Here is a 17,523-nt window from a genome sequence, read left to right as displayed (position 1 = left end):
TATAAAATAATAATTATTGGCAGCATATAAATGACAACATAAAAATATCATCATAAATAAAATCAATAATTTACAAAATCAATGTTTCAAGAAAAGCATAGTTTTAAAGAGATACCGGTAGAACTAAATCCAAACCATGACATTTTTATCAGCTTGATGGATGGTAAAAATTCTTCAATGAATAATTACATATTAATACTAGCCATTTCTACAATTTAGTAATAATCAATAAAATATATTTTTATGAAGTATTAATAGTAATTTCCAAAATTTATTTTTCAGACATATTTTATCCATATTACTTTATTAGAGATGAACCAACTATTTTTCATGAATATGAATGAACAAAAATAAATTTTAAAAATATACTATTACGTTTTATTATTTGTGAAATGAAATAAATCACACCAATAAATTTGCATTTATATTGAATATGGAAGAATTATATTTGACAATTTTAATGAGATTTCATATTTCCGTATACATTAAATAAATTTTGTGTTGATTAAATAAATACGATAAATTATCATAATAGAATTTATTTATTTATTTTAAACGTTTAATTTTATTGTATGGTATCTACGTATCCATTTTTGAAAGAAAAACAACTTATTAAGTATTTTTTTACAATTTTTCGTTTTGCTGTACCACACTTCATATTAATATTGTGTTTGCTCGTGAGGTCTAGTCTAGACTACTGTATCAAATCGACAAATCAAAAAAAAAATCTCATTCTATTCATTTTTTCCAAGTCTTTGACGTACATTATAAGATTTTTAATTCACACTGCGTTATAATTTCATTGGTTTTGCCCAACTTAACTTAAATGTTAGCACTAGTAACTTTTATGGTTATGATTTTCAACAGTCGATATTCGTATTTAAAAAAAAATACATTTAAACTGAGCAAGTTTATTGCCCTCAATTATTTTTGAAATAATATTTACTAATACATTTAGTGCGTGTTTCTTAGTGACCCAGTTAATTGAAACAGTAAATATTGTGACAGAAAATGAATATTGTATATAATCTGACTTCAAGAATTTGAGCACAACTGGTAAGTTCTCTTTTAACATGATTTCATAGATATTATTTATTGTACCTATTAATAGAAAAAAAATATTATTTATGCAACCATTTCTGAAAAGTTTGAATTAACAATAAGTATATTAATATCTTATAATAATCACATATTTTTTATAACATGGTAATAAGTGTAATGATCGTAATGTAAGGTTAGTGTATGTATCACGTCATATTAATAAAATTGTTTTTGCTTCATTATAAAAACCTACTGTATACAATTAAATTTATTTTAGTTTTGTACTATTTCATTGAAATAATTTCCAGCTACTCTGTTTTCGCCTTTCGACATTTTCAGGCAATATATATACTGTATACTAAATTAACATTTTAAAAATCTTAAAAAACTATTGGATTTTTTTTCGATAAGTAACAATTTTTACTGTTTATAATATAAACAGTTTATTATATATTAAACAATATTTATTTTAATTATTTAAATTCATATAGCAGCTGATAGTACTATTCATGAAAAGATAATCGTTTATTTATTATATTATGAGTTTACTATTTTTTGCGTTTAAACGAAATCATATTGCATGTTTAAATAAATCAATTTTAATAAAGACTGTATTCTCTTTTAACTACAGGTGCAATTTATTAGGTTTGAGTTATTCGTGTTTGTAGATTGAATCGAAATATACAGTGTTTAATTAAACGGCTGAGGAGAATCCAGATCATAATGGCTTAAGTCGATTGATCATAATATAGCAATGCATACAGGAAATATTATCGCAAAACTACATACTTATTACATTTTTAGACACGGGGTTGCAATAATAATATGTAAGTACATAATAATAGAGCTATACTGACGATGGAATTTTATACTTACGAAGAAATAAAATTTACATTCAAAACCTTCTTAATACAATAATTACTGTATTACAATCAGCATTACGTTTTCATTTTAGGAGTCGTTCATATATAAAATTATGACATAGATATCGTAATTAGAGTTAGCGGGTCTTATATATTAAATATTCTTCTCTTTTTTAATCTAAATCTTTTCTTTTAGATATGCCGCATCAAAATTTTAATGCAAACAACATTGAATGATATATGACTAAACAATGTTATATAATATTAATTATTCTTTTGAAATATTTTATCACCTGCTTTACTTGCAAACTGCTTATCTATATTTTAGCAAACTGTTCAGGAGAGTATAAAAACTGAATAAATTCGGTGTTAAAATGTAACAATATTTATTGATTTTAACAGTACCTCTTTCTTCTGCCAACATGACGTTTGTAGATAAGCAGTTTGCGAGTTAAGATGAAGATAGCAATTTTCATCGAATAAGAGATAGGTTATAAAATGTGACATAATTAACAAAGAGACGTAGAATATTTATAACTAAATTTGACAATGGGGGTTGGATCAGTCAAAACATACTCAGAGTCGCGTGTGCGTTATTATTTTTATTATTAACGACCCTCTCAATCCAACCTTTAATGATACACCCTTACTTATATGTAATTATCTCAAAAAATCATACTACTTAGTAAGTTTTTCATTCTTATCTATAAATAATAATTATTATTATTATAATATAATAAAATAATATTTTAGAAAAATTACCCAGGGTATTTTTTATTTTCCGCTATAATATTGCGTACCATTTCGCGAAATTTAATTTATAATAAAATAAGTCCCTTGTTTACAGTATATTTCATTTAACATCGTTCTCAAATTGTTTATCTCTTTATGACTCCAAATTTCTTTGATCAAACAAAATATTTGCTCATATATTTTGCGTAATATGTCGCCGGGAGAAAAAAAAGATTTTTCTTATAAGAGAGCTTATCACAACATGCTTCTTCGGGGAAGTAGGGAAAATGATTGTTTGAAGCAATCAAATATTCATTTCTACTTTGCTGCGTTATCATTTTATTTTTATTATTTAATTTATTAATATAATTCTCTTTTTTTGGTAAGTACTTCTGTCTGGATAAGATTTTTTTATAACATTTTTTAAATCAAGAATTTATTAAAAAAGTACTATTACATAATGAAGTCAAAGTAAAAAAGACTTTTTCATCGGATAAAGCTTATGTTTTATCCACAATAACGCTTTGAAATAGATTTTTAAAAGAGATATAAAAACAAATTTCTAAATCATTTTAAAAACTACAACCATCGTCAATGCATCTAAAATCTAGTGTTGATCTTGGCCACATTAAAACTGCGGTAATTTTAAAGTTTTGAAGAGCATATAGATATCTTATGCGCGATAGTCAGCGAAAAGGTTAAAATTTAAATCAATTTGCAGATAGAGTAAAACTATGGTTAAATTAGCATACTATGTTGAAAGATTTACTTGGTTATATCTTCATAAATATTATTGAAATACCGAAATACTGTACTATATGAGCCAAACAATAAAAAGAAGCAACATTCTGCTTGATGGTGGCACTTTGCTAAGTTTTTGCACATCTATTTTGTCACGCAAAAAAGGTTAGGAATCAATGATCCACATTGTCGAGCAATCTCATATTCGGACTTTTTCTACGATTTTCCTATTAGCATTTAATCTGTCTATATTCGTAGTAGGTATCAATTTAAAAAAAATGTAAGTATGTACTTATATATATTTAATATTTTACTAACTGATAATGGCAAATAACTTTTCATAATTATCTATATCTTATCTACTTTTTATGTAATGTTTATTCAAATCAAATTGTTTCTACCGAAATGCTACGCTAGGATAAGTCAAATATAATATAAATAGCAGGATAATTAAAGTTTCATACGAATCAAATCGTTAAATTTATTATTTTGATTTTTTTAATTTGAAGTTTATAATATAATATGATCACAGTAATATTTTTCGTATCACAGGATTAGTAACACTAAGTTACTTCAGTTATCCCTTGTGATTTTTAAAGTTACATGACAATTTTTAATAATTGCATAATTTGGTTTTTTTTTTGTAAATGGGGTAATAAATTTTTTATGTTTCAATGATTCATTTTGTAGTAATATTTCGTATCATATTTCAGCAATAGCTTGACACGCTTATCTCAAAATCGACCTTTTTTACTTTATCATCTCACTTTTGCTTTTAGTTAGCATTATGTAGTTAAAAATTAAAGAAGAAATAATAATAATGTCGGTAAATTATTTTGTAATTCAACCTTATATATAATAATAAAAAAATCTAGAAAAATACTACGTAGAATAGTGACTGGAGTCTGTAGGTGATTAGTCTGGTAATTGAAATACGTGTGTTCTAACCTCGCGCAGTTCAACATTTTGTCAACATGAGTGTTTGTTAAATTACGGACCAATAAAGAATACTACATTAATACAATTTAAAAAGCTCTTTTCCTTGCTGCGTTCAACTATGTGAGCTTTTTTCCGTATTATTCTAAAATAAATAAAAACAATGGCTATTGCTTAGTATCTAAAAAAATGGGGTAGGCCTTATCATCGTAGAGTCCTACATCAGCGCGCCGGTAAATTTGCTCCTGGGTTTGTTTATTCTCCTTTTGCTCAATTCACAGTACAAAGTTTCACAATAAAAAATAGTGAGCTGGTCTTATTATTATTTTAAATTTTACCTGAAGATTATTCTGCGGAATTCAAAAGAATGCAAAATTACGCGCGTAAAAAATATGCTTCGTTCCCATCACAATCTGAATACAACAAAAGCGGAAAAATCACCGAAATGCCGTATTTTAATAATACTATAGAGAGTCACTTGATATGGCAAGTTTGCGTAGGGTTTTGAACGAAATGAGTTTCTGCTTTGTAGAATAAATTTTCATGTTAATACGCAATCAAGTTTTTTTATACGAGAATATAATAATATATTGTAAAAGCATTTTTTTTGACCCAAAGCTGTAAAAGCCTTGAAAAAGGCTCACGAAAATGAATAAAAAACATAAGACTCGGTATAAAAACACAATTTACGTTATCTTTATCGCAAGTTTCAAAGTTAAGAGGTTAACTTTCGTTTTTGGCTATGCTGTGTTTTTACGCTTCACTTGAAGAAAGGATTTCTTCAATAAAAATAACATGCTAGCCCCCATTTAAAAAGTTTGCGATGTCCAAGTTGATAGGAGTCTATAGTATAATAGCCATTGCAGGAAAATATTTTATAGAATGTTAGATAAGAAATAGATATTGTGATATAAACAAAAACTTTGATACTATAAAAAAATTAACTTACTTCTTCCATCCATCGTAATTTTTTTCAAGGGATTTTGATCCTCAATTTATTAAATCAATTCACGCTTTGGTCAATACTGATTCTAGATATAGATATTTACAAGTGTTTTTAGGTTCAGGTATTAATTTTTATTTTGAATCTTAAGTATTGAATATTGTCTCTTACTCTCTTCATTGTCTTTTCGAGAGATGCGCCTATACTCTTTTTCACAAGATCTTGGCCATTGTGATTAAAAAATATTAATATTATCGATGATGCAGTTAGTTGCAACGAACCGACATATCATAACCTCATATTCCGCAGTTTTTCAAATAAACGAAAATGACGTTAGAGAAAATTTATAAATTTTTATGTTTTTGTTTTACTTTGAAATTTATTAACATCTGCCACTGATAAATAATGGTAATGTCTTCAAACATCTTGATCTATCTTAGACTTGATCTAGTGGCGCGCATATATATACATAGTATATTCTAATTGATTTATTATTGCGGTGGAATGGTGCGATGTTAACCTGGCAGGTGCTACTGACTTTCGCATTTACCACGCCTACTTCTCCGCAGTTTGAGTATAGCGAAGAAAAGTTGATGTGCAGCTATACCTACACGTCCTCACCTACAAGTTTTTACGACCTATCGTATCGACAAGTGGTTATGGAATTCACGTTACTTAACGGTTATAATTATTAAGATCATTAGTGTCCATAGACATGCCGTAACAAACTTTTAATGCTTCAGATAGTTGGACGGATTTATGACTGATACGGGCTTTGTATGTCTTAGAATGTCGAGAGTAGTAGAAGGGCCAACACGTTAAAAAAAGCTGATCTACTACGAAATAATCCAGGTCACGATCCTCAGTCATGAGATCCTGGCGAAAAAGATGAATAAGTAATATTCCATGCACCTAAATATTTTATATTATTTTCGTTCTTAGGGTGGGTCCAGACCCGAAACCTCCCTGCCCCTTCGAGTGCCCGCCTGCCGACATACCTTGTACTTATTGCGCAGATATCATCTCTTTTAATGATAATTATTAAATAATCATGTAACATAAATCAAGTGGTATTATTCTGTATCCTTGATGTGACAAAATTTCAAACGAATATTACGTAACATTCTTTAATTGTCTCCTAATTTATTACGGTCCAGAAAATAGGCTTTATGTTTTCAGATTTTTCAAGAAATGTTTGAAAATATGTGAAATTTGATGGTTGATTTTATTTAAAGGTAGTAGGTACTTTAATTACATAGTATTAAATTTGTTATTTTATCACTCGCCCATTAATATTGTGTACCTAAACATTTTTTTTCACACATCGATAAACGATTACAGAAAAAATAAATTGACCACTTAATACTTCAAGCATACAATTGAACGTCAATAGTTACGTGAATTAAAAAATTGTTTTGCTGTACAAAATATATAATCATGATTGAAATAGTTGCTATAATATTTTTAAAATCACTATAACATAGCTATGTAATTACCATTACCTACAAAATAATCAACAGTCTGAATAAAAATCAATTAAATAGTATCTTTCTAAAATCTAAAAAAAATTGTGTTGTAAATATTTAGAGGTATAAACCTTGAACGCTGTCAGATAAATAATTCTTAAAGAGTTATTAAATATCACTGGAACGGAGTTTTGGGCAGAGGTTAAGTTTGCCAAATCTACGAAATGTTTTTGGACCATTTAGAACGATTTATTCCGTAATTTGCTGGAGTAAGAATTATTTGTGCTACAAACATAAAAGAAAGTAAACAAATGCGATTATTTTTCACATAATTTATAAGCATCACTAGCACTATAATTAAACATTCACGTAATAATTGTAAGAAATAATAATATATTATACAAAAATCACCATTTATCGCTGTGTGTGCTTATCTTCCTCTTCTTTCTTGATATTTCGGGCTAATTAAATATACGACATAAAATAATGTTATGTGCTGTATAATTAGATATAATGATTGTAGCTACATGAAAGTAAACGTTGCTCAAAGAGATAAGTATATCAATTCTGTTAAGATGATTTGATTTTATTAATACCTGTTTGGGTAGACCAAGATCATGTATGTTAATCAGTCAGCTGTCATCAATTAGCAAACCAAAATTTACTTCTAAGACATTGACATAGAAAGACGATTGCTTTCTTGGCAAAACTCTAGTCATATAGTTTTAAAAGAAACCCAGGAAGATGTTTTCTGATTTTTTTTATTTACTTATATAAATACACGGCATTATAGATTTCACTACAACGATATAGAATTTGACAAAAAAACAAGATACCTGGGACCTAATACTACCTGAAGAACCCGACTCTGCCCGAGGTCACTTATTTTATTGATAGATAATATTTTTAATAACAAAACAATAATGATTACATTTTTCATTACTTACATCAAAATGAAAATAATTCTGACAGCAGTAAATTTCAAACAAAATAACATTACATTAAAATGGAATACAAAATAAAGCAAACTTTGTTTAAATTTTGTAATAAAAATTTTAATTTGGAAGGGACAAAAATAAACGCACTCTGTATAATATAATAAATATGGTAAGCATACGAATAAAAAGTTGTAGGTAGTTAGCTTAAAATACTGCTGACTACCAATTTCCAATAGCAAAGATTTTTGTAATAATAATGGAAAGTAAACCATGAATCTCATGATTAAAAGGGTCTATGTGCATTAGTAGCTAAAATTTAGTTAATCGACGTCAATGTTAAATAATATTATACAATTATCTTCATCTTGGCCATTGAGGGCTGCCTTATTATAATTATAAATTCCATATAACTGATCTGAGTATTTTGTAAATGATGTCTGCTTTATAAATGAATCTTTTCGATTATATAATGAAATCTTTTTTGCTTTGTTTTATTTTTTCTCTACCTTGTTTTTTCTCTAGTTGATTTACTTGTAGATAACTTTTATTCAAAATGTCATGTTGTGAACGTCTTGAATTAATAATTTGTTGTGTGCTTAATGTGTCTTTTTTAAATAAATAAATAAATATTATTATATAAATTTTAACGTTTCTAAGAAGTAACAATTATTATTCATGATTAATTCAGTTATTAGATCTTAGAATTAGTAATTAGATCAATTTTAAACTTCAAAGAAGGGCAATTTTTTTGATTGTTATCCGTTTCGTCATATACCTATTTATTTCTCACTAATCTACTACTGATTAATATAACTACATACATAATTTATTTTCACAACAATTCTTTTTTTTGTAATACTATTGTCCATATTGTCATTGTCAAATATTAATTTGTGTAACATTATTTTGAAAGTAGATATTTATAGTCCTAAATAGCTGTCAATTCTAAATTTGTAAGCCCAAACGCATTTTGAATTGATTTCATTTTGTTCTGTGTCAATATTAGAAACTTTCATAATTATTATTATGATTTGAAATTTTGATTGAAAAGCCAATGCTGGGAAGATATTATTGCCTTTCAGATGTCAAGAAATCTACCAAACGGTGTATTTATTTTAATGAGATGAAGTGGGTTTTACTTAACTTAGCATTTTCAATTGATTAACGTAGCAAGAGTTCTTGCTTAAGCGAAAATAACTCCACTCAAAACTTACTTTCTTGTCAAAATAATAAAGACCTTAGCTTTATGGTTATAAACTGGACATTGAAAATTATTATTCGGATGAATTAACTTGATTTTTATTTTAATTTTAAAACAAGACTTTATTTAAAAAAGCGTATAACTCTGTTTCCTTACTGTTTAATTTGACGTGGATATTGTTTGCTTCTCGAGGAAGTTTTTACGAGAAATGAACGTTAACGAAGTATACAACATATTAGGTTTATTCTCCAGGTCTACGCTACTTATCTAAGAACTTTCTTTATTTACTTAGTCCCCATAAGCTATATAGTTGGACTGTATCAAAACCACGTGACTTATTTAAGAATCAATGTCGTTCCCCCGTCTTTTTGCGTATACACTGGAATCGAATCAGTAACCTACGATGTCATAGCGGATTATTTACGATGGAAAAAAATATATACCAAAATCAAAAACATTGTTACTGACGGAATAGATAAAAATTCAAGATAATAAAATTGTAATGTTTGACATTAAACAATATAATAACGTGAAAGAAAATGTGACAACTGATAATCTACATGTAATATTTTATTTTATGGTAATTTTTGGTTGGGGGTTGGGGGAGGGTCACAGGTTATTTCGTTATTATAAAATCGAGTCACGATCAAGTCAAGAAACTAGGGATGTAATAAAAACAGTCACAAAATGTTCTTATAAACAATCCAAATGGACGTATTAAATAATATTATTATTCATCGATAAGTAATACAAAGTATGGTACTTATAAGTATAATAATATATTGTGTTACATTTTCTAATATTATATTTCCAACAAGATTTGACAGTTTAAAATTGAATATCTTTATTATTATTATTATATATTTTTAAGAATGTATACATTAAGTAAACCATATGAAAGCCTATCATGTAATACATTCGCACTTCAAAGCACATAATATTCTTATAAGTAAGATATTAAATTTCAGAAAGCGAAAAAATCCTCCCTCAGAATGTATTTTGCAAGGTATAGGTACCACATGAAGGTATTTATACCTCTTGTAAGCATTTTGATAGCTTATGTACAAATTGTATTGAAGGCAGGGGCATGATATCGCATAAAACAATACGAGAAATGTGTTTGGTATTCATTACTTGTCTGAAATCGTTCAAGGGTAAAAAATGGCAGAACGTGAGTAATTTTGTAACTAACACAGAGCGGGAGCAGAATAGTGTGTAATACGAAATATTATTTTCTTGTAAGAGAATATAATAATATGTTTAGTATTATTATTACATTATATATATTAATAATATTCCATTTCTAATATAGACCATTATGACAATATTACTGCGTTAAATAATAACAATTAAACACGCATTAATATTATATGTCAGGATATAAATAAACAATGGTTTTATGTACATACAGTTTTTATAATTAATTTGTTAATATATAAACACCTGTAACATATTTTTGTGCTTATATGTAAATTGTGCGTATTACATTTCGCCGTAGCACAGTTTACCGTGAGCCGTATTTTTGGAAAGAGATTCTCGTATAGCATTGCGATAAAAAATAGCCATTTTCGTGGAGTATTGTTACAATTTTATTGGATTCAATAATATTTAAAGAACAATAATTTGATATTTATTGGTATCAAATGTTTGATAATAACGCCATCATTATATATCATTTATATTTGATAAGTACGACTTCATTCGAGAACCGTATCAGAATTTTATATAACTAATTATACTGTCTGACTGTTTTTTAATTTACTCACCTACCCATTTTTTCTGTCTTTCCCTTGTATTCAGTTACTTATTATTACGTGTTTTTAAGTGGTTTATTAAGGCAAGGAATTGATTTAAATATTATGCAGCCATGTTTTTCCGATACAACATCTCACGATGAACTGTGTTACGGTCACGTAAAAATTTCCGGACACGTTATTTTGTATCAGTTTACAATATCTTATTGAAGAAGATAAAACCCATCCTGATTATTATTAAAATATGTAGAATAATAATAACGACACGCATTGTCTTATATTTTTTATGAATCATTTTGACCGTAAATTCTTGGTAAAAAATATGAATAAATACACAAAGCAAAGATGAAATAAAAGAACAATTAAACTGGCTGGCATTTACAGTGGCAGTGGTCACATAAATTAATTGTAGGTAGGTATTTTACATTTCGCCATACCACAGTTCTTCGTTCACTGGACACTGCCGTAGTGTTTTAAGTGTTTTATTTTGACATGAATTTTATCTCAATACTATACGGCAATATATTTTCGAAACAACAGCTTTTGACGAATTGTGATACACCCAAATTAATTTCTACCAATTTCTGGATACGGTTCATAGTAGGGTGATGAATCGACCGCTATGAAAAAATAGCATTTGTGTTCCGTCGTTATCAACAATTATTGCGACCCTCGGATTAAGGCCAACTATTTCGTAACATTTCTGCGTAGACATAGTCCATCTATTTATTTACGAGATCTATGTATATTGGTTAATAACATACCGTGTTTTAGGTGGCGATTAGACATATTTTATAATATTATACTTCGTAAAATTCAGGGACTATACGGCATTAAAAGGTTTTTTATCACTGTCTTTAATTATTATTTTATTTAAGTCAAATTAGTTTCGTTAAATTTCTTTTAACAGATTATTTTTTATTGATGGATTATCCTCACTTTACAAAGTCTCACGACCATTGTTCGCCGATATGTGTATGAAGAATGGACCTGCGACGTTATATTATCGCTCAAAATATTCTCAAAAATCAACTTGCACGACTGTAAACCACAATATTTGGAGGCAAATACTACGCACTGCATTATTCTCAATTCAAACATTCCGTGTAGTATGTGACTACCGGATGATATTTTTTGTGTACGGATATCAAAAAGTCCACAGTTTGCCGACAACTCAGTTTTCACCAAATTTTCATAGTCAATAAATTCTTAATTCCATGACACTACGGAGTGATTCCCTTATTACTCGCGGACACACCTATCGCTAATAGTTATAATCGTATATAATATTATCAAATCACTTATGTCGAATTCTATTGATATAATAATATATATTTACATATGACGGGTAGGTTTAGTAAGAATATTTTCCATATATCCATAGTTTTTTTAAATTTGATAAATACACAATATTCAAATAATAGGTACCACAATTTTATCTAAAATTTAGTCTTTATTGATAATAATATGGTGAGGAAAGATATATGCTCACCTATGATTAATTTATATAAAAAAATCTACAATATAATGAAAAAAATATTTTTTAAAGAAATCGGTAATAGATAGTTAAGTCAATACGTTAACTATTACAACTTTAGTAAAATACTAAAACTAAAAATGAAATTAAGAAAAAATATTAATTACTTACTTATTTCTTTACAGGAACTTAACAGGTACAAAATTAAAATAATTTAAAAAATAATAGGTACCTATATTGTTTACCCTTTCATGGTTGAAATTATAAAAAAAATATTACTTGACTAATTATATTGAGATAAAAAATGCGTGATACGTACCCTTGCTGTCAAATGACACCCTTCAAAAAATATAATGGAGCTTTTATAAAATGATTAAAAAAGACAGTTTTAAAGGCTCGATTTTAAAATATAAAAACGTAATTAATTAGGTGTCTGAAAAATAAATTTGTTAATTTTGATTTTATAAAAATATAAATTGTGACCGTACTTTAGATCTTGTTGTATAGTACACTATATTGTAATAATTTATGAGTTTTCACTAAATATTTGTATTAAGTATTGGCAGATACCTAAAAAAATATATATAATTGTTTTGGTTGTTTATTATATTATATTTTCAATTGAATATAGTACATATGATTTAAGAATGTAAGATTCCCTTTATTAAAAATATATATTTGAAGAACCAAAAAAACTTACCAGTTCTTCAAGAAATCTTTTAAAAAAGTTGAATCGAATGGTATTCGAATTTCACATTTAACTATTTCGCTGTATACTTAGACAAATTAATATTTATATGCGTTGCCAGCATTCCGTGTAAATAAACACGAAAATAACTGCGTATTTTTTTTTTGGACTTATAACACTATTTACACACTTTTTGTCTCAGCGCGACTCTGGTAAATACATTTCTGAGAAAAAGCAAACGAATATGCAATACAAAATGACTTGTATCTAAATTAATCAAGTACTATTTGAAATCTTTCAATTTAAAAAAAAATATATAGGTACTTAACTCACGTCAGGTTGTTCACCTCTTGAAAATGTATAATTTTTATTCACTCATTTCATATATAAATATATTGGACTGACTAAATTGAATTAAAACAAAATATACTAATTTTAAATGTATATTGTATATGTATTATAATATAACTAGGATAACACTTGTGGTTTATTAATTGTATCACCTTTGAGACAAGTCAGGCGTGGGGTGGGTATCTTTCAAAATTATTTTCTGCAATTAGTGATATAACTATTTAGTGAAGTGAGGTCGAACCCCGTGTTCCCTCAAGAGCTTAAAATATTTTTACCCATTTGAACAAACATACCATAAGCTTGTGTAAATTTTAATTGTAGCTTTCATAATATTATTGAATTTATGCGAAGTAAAAAGCTACTTGGGTGGGAAGATTATATTCAAATTCGATGTTTGAATAAAATAACGTACATTTCTGACGATACTGTTTAGATTTAAAATACAGATAACGAATAAAGGGCACCCATTTTATTAGGATATGCTTTAATTCTACGCCCATAAACAAAACTAATAGACGGTACAAGTATGGATAAAGTACGTTACGGCTTTATTAGAAGGTAAGATGCAATTGTAGTGTGCATTAGGAGGTACCTAGTGAGAATTGGTTTTTTAGTTTTTAAGATGTACCTATATATTGTTAAGTAACAGCTACATTGGAAAACTAACGGTCCAATATGGAAACATTGATGACAATAATTGTGACGGGAACATTGCATGCCATTTACTACAGCAATAAATGATTGCATAACTACTAATTGAGAATGTTTCTTAGTATTTAATTATTTGACATTAAAGAGATCGACGATCGTCTTAGGTGATACGGTAGACAAATGATCTAGCCTCGCAACCCAGAGATCAAGTTTTAAGGAATGGTTGCCACCAGATTGTTTTAATTATCCAAAATAGCAATTAACGATTTTATCTTATTAAAATACTTTATTGAATTCAATTATTGACTATTGTAAACTCAGGTATTTAACATAACTTATCAGTATGACGTCAGAAACAAAAATACACTTTACATTCACTATAATATTATGCTCAATAAATAGGTTGACACTGAATAGGGATTTATTACACTTCTGCGATCTTCTCACTGACAAGGCTCAAGGAGAGAATATGTAGGTAGGTAGATGTTCCTCAAACACGTTATAAACAGTCAAGTTTTGTGATGTGCACAATTATAATTAATAATGTTATTACACCCTGTAAATTATTGTGGGAATATAGGTAGTTATTAAAATTACACAATAAATCTAGTCTAACCAGTACTTAATCTAAAATGTATCTCTTAACTGCGTTTAAATATGTTAAATGGTTGTAAAAAAATACGGATATCGTACTTACATATTATAAGTGTAAGAGTATTGTTATCGTGTAAAGTGCAAGTACATTAAAATTATTTAATATATACGGGCTTATAGGTACGCCCACAATTGAAGATCTTGGCATAAAAACAGCAAATGTCACAAAATACTTTTTTTTCAGGAGAGGGTAAAAACATAATATCTTGGGTGTCAAGAAATTTTTTATTAATTTGACAATGAGGAATTATAGAAAAACCTTAAATGCACTATATGAATGTAAAAAATATATTGAATTTATTTCGGTTACATAGATATTTAAAAAAGAATGAGTGTGACATTTGCTGTTTTTACACAATTTTTGGACATTTGTTGTTTTTATTGCAAAATTGAAAAGATCGAAATGTAAATAGTATGACTAAAACTATAATTTTATTAAATAAAATAAAGAATATATATTTCTGTTATTTTTTAATCATAATACAACTTTTAATAAGGTTTGGACATATTATTTACCTATTAACAAACGACTTCAATGTATGTAAAAAATCAAGAATTAAATATTTAAAAAAATGTTTTAATTATGTGCGGGTTAATAATGATTAGCTTCATATTATTATTATTGATTTAATTTGATAAAACACATTTTTTATTATCTACGTATTCCATTTTAAATAAATAAATCTGGACCGGTTTCGTCCGCCTCTGTTTTTCTGCCAACTGTTTTCAACAGTTGAAAATGTCCCTATAAGGCGGACGAAACCTGTCCAGATTTATTTATTAAAAGTCGAATAAGTACTAAAAAAATGTGTATTATTAAATTAAATCATTAACACAATGGATTTCCACCATGAATTGATAGTTAACACGAAAAAAAAAAACCGATTAGATTCGTCTGACACCTTCACTATCAGAAAATTAAACGATGCATTTATTGGGTTTTGTAAATATTTAGCTAATTTAAAAATATATTTTTTTAGCTCCTTTCAATGGAATTAATCCACCATTATGTTGTTTTAAATGCAATCGTGACTTGCATTTGATTTTTCTTCACTACATTAAATCTATCCCACAGCCCAGAGAGAAACTGAAATGTTCGCAAAGCACTTCTCCCTTACTAGCCTGGTCTATTTTGTACATTATTACTAGCCTACAATTTTTTACCGAAAAATGCCCAAGTTTTAACCTATATTTCATATTAAAAAAATCATTTTCTCCGGTCTCTTCAGATTTTATAATGAAGGGCCCAGAATTTTCCTTATTGCATCCAACTGAACAATAATGAAAGTCACCGTTATTTGGTAAAAACGTTGCATGGTTTTGATAATTTTTCTCTTTCAAGACGTTTCAGATGTCTATGCTAGTAATATCCATGATAAAATATAAAAACAATCATAAGAAAACGTTATCAAAGCAATAATTAAACGAATCAAGGATAATTTGACAGCTCAGACACTAAATTGTATGGAATGTATACTAACATTACTAACGCCGCCTGGTGATAAAAGTGTAGAACTACTGTACCTTTGCTGTTTTCACACAAAAATGCCTGGACTATTGCGGTTTTTAGAAAAGTGGCATATTTTTGAGAGCAGATTTGAGGGACTTACGATTTTTTTTAAAAACATATCTTTGCACAGTTGTATGTAATCATACACAGGGAATATAGAAATGCAATAAAATGAAAATGGTAAAAAGTAGACATTTGATGTTTTTATGCCAAGATCTTCAATTTCCAGACGGTAGCGTGTATGCTTATAATGGCGTGGGTCCCGGGTTTGAATAATGAGTCTGGCAAATTTACGTGTTGTTTGAAAGCTACTACTCTGTGGAGATCCATACTATGCTCTTAGAATCGAACACAGTGATGAATATACACACTAAGTACACGTGCGCCGTATCGAATTTGTCACTGTGCATAGAAAAAAATTATAAGCAAAATGAAAAATATATCAGATTTTACAAAATATTTGACAGGGAAAGGAAAAAAATTAGAATTATTATCTCAAAGTATTAGCATGATTAACAAAATCACATAAAAGAATATACGTATTACACTGAACAATGTAATGTTTCATTAAAGTATCCCTCAATGTATGTTTTGGCAAGCAATATTAGTTAATGTTCTAGGTTTTTTTTTAAAATTATTAATAGTTAAATTTAAAAAAAAAAATGGAACACCACCTTCTCTACAATACGGGATTATATACACAATGTAATTCGGCTAGTGTTTCACTCTAACTCACCCTTCCCCATGGTTGCAATTCTCAATTCACAATTGCTACCAGATTTGATCTAGATTGTTTTTGCTAAAAGTCTTGAACTATTCATGACAGTTGGCAGTTTATTATTCTTTAGCAGTTTAGCTAGAAGTAACGTTAATTTGTAAGATGTCTGAGCTGAGTTCAATTCACTTAGATTATCCGATGTAATACGTGTTCATTAGAAAACTGGCGCTTTTGTGTGGCCGCGTACAAGAAGGGTCCTCGGCGAACTTGTCTCGAATTGAATGAATTATTGTGCAACGTAAAATCGTTGTTTCAGAATAATAAGCTCCCGAAAACAATAGGGTATTGTCTAACACACGCTAAGAGAGTGTCACACGCACTCTCGCTAGAGATTATTATTGTCGGCACTATCAACGGGCCAGGGGTGATATGTCAAAACAATATTATATTGTTAATACTTTTTACGAGATCGGTAGGTACTTGGTCAATATTTTTTTTTTTTTTTTTTTTTTTAAATAAAACCGTTTATCGTAGTTAAAGTCGGTAACGTAAAATCGCATGGAACGAAGTATCAGGAGTCAGGACAGTATAATTTATGAGCAGGTTTTCGATTTTGGAAAAACCAGACCTGAAAAAAAGTACAGATTAATTTTTGAAAGGAAATGAATTTTCCTGTACGATTAATGAATTGCTCAATATGAATAATCAATGAATCAATGAATACACAAATGCACAACATTATTAAGTATATTAAGCATTTTTTTCTTCTATTCCGAAAAATATTTTTATTGGGTGTATTATTATTGGTAATTTTAAATATTTTTTTAGTATTTTACTCCTTTAAATGCCTTAATTGCAT

The 17,523-nt window shown here is 28.0% G+C and overlaps 1 long non-coding RNA gene across 1 annotated transcript in view; it reads left to right on the top strand.

Annotated features, from left to right (window-relative positions):
• Window positions 1-942: 942 nt before the first annotated feature.
• Window positions 943-17,523, top strand: part of LOC147079087 (uncharacterized) — a 604,843-nt gene continuing 588,262 nt past the window's right edge. Inside the window, exon 1 of the long non-coding RNA XR_015070876.1 lies at window positions 943-1,056. This is a non-coding gene — a long non-coding RNA (uncharacterized LOC147079087). The remainder of the gene's footprint in view (window positions 1,057-17,523) is intronic.

This window comes from Rhyacophila brunnea, unplaced genomic scaffold (genome assembly GCF_057557595.1).
Source record: "Rhyacophila brunnea isolate RB1 unplaced genomic scaffold, BYU_Rbru_1.0 scaffold_10, whole genome shotgun sequence".
NCBI lineage: Eukaryota > Metazoa > Arthropoda > Insecta > Trichoptera > Rhyacophilidae > Rhyacophila > Rhyacophila brunnea.
The sequence above is the reverse complement of the archived record's forward strand: the minus strand, read 5'-3'. Positions and strand labels throughout refer to the sequence as shown.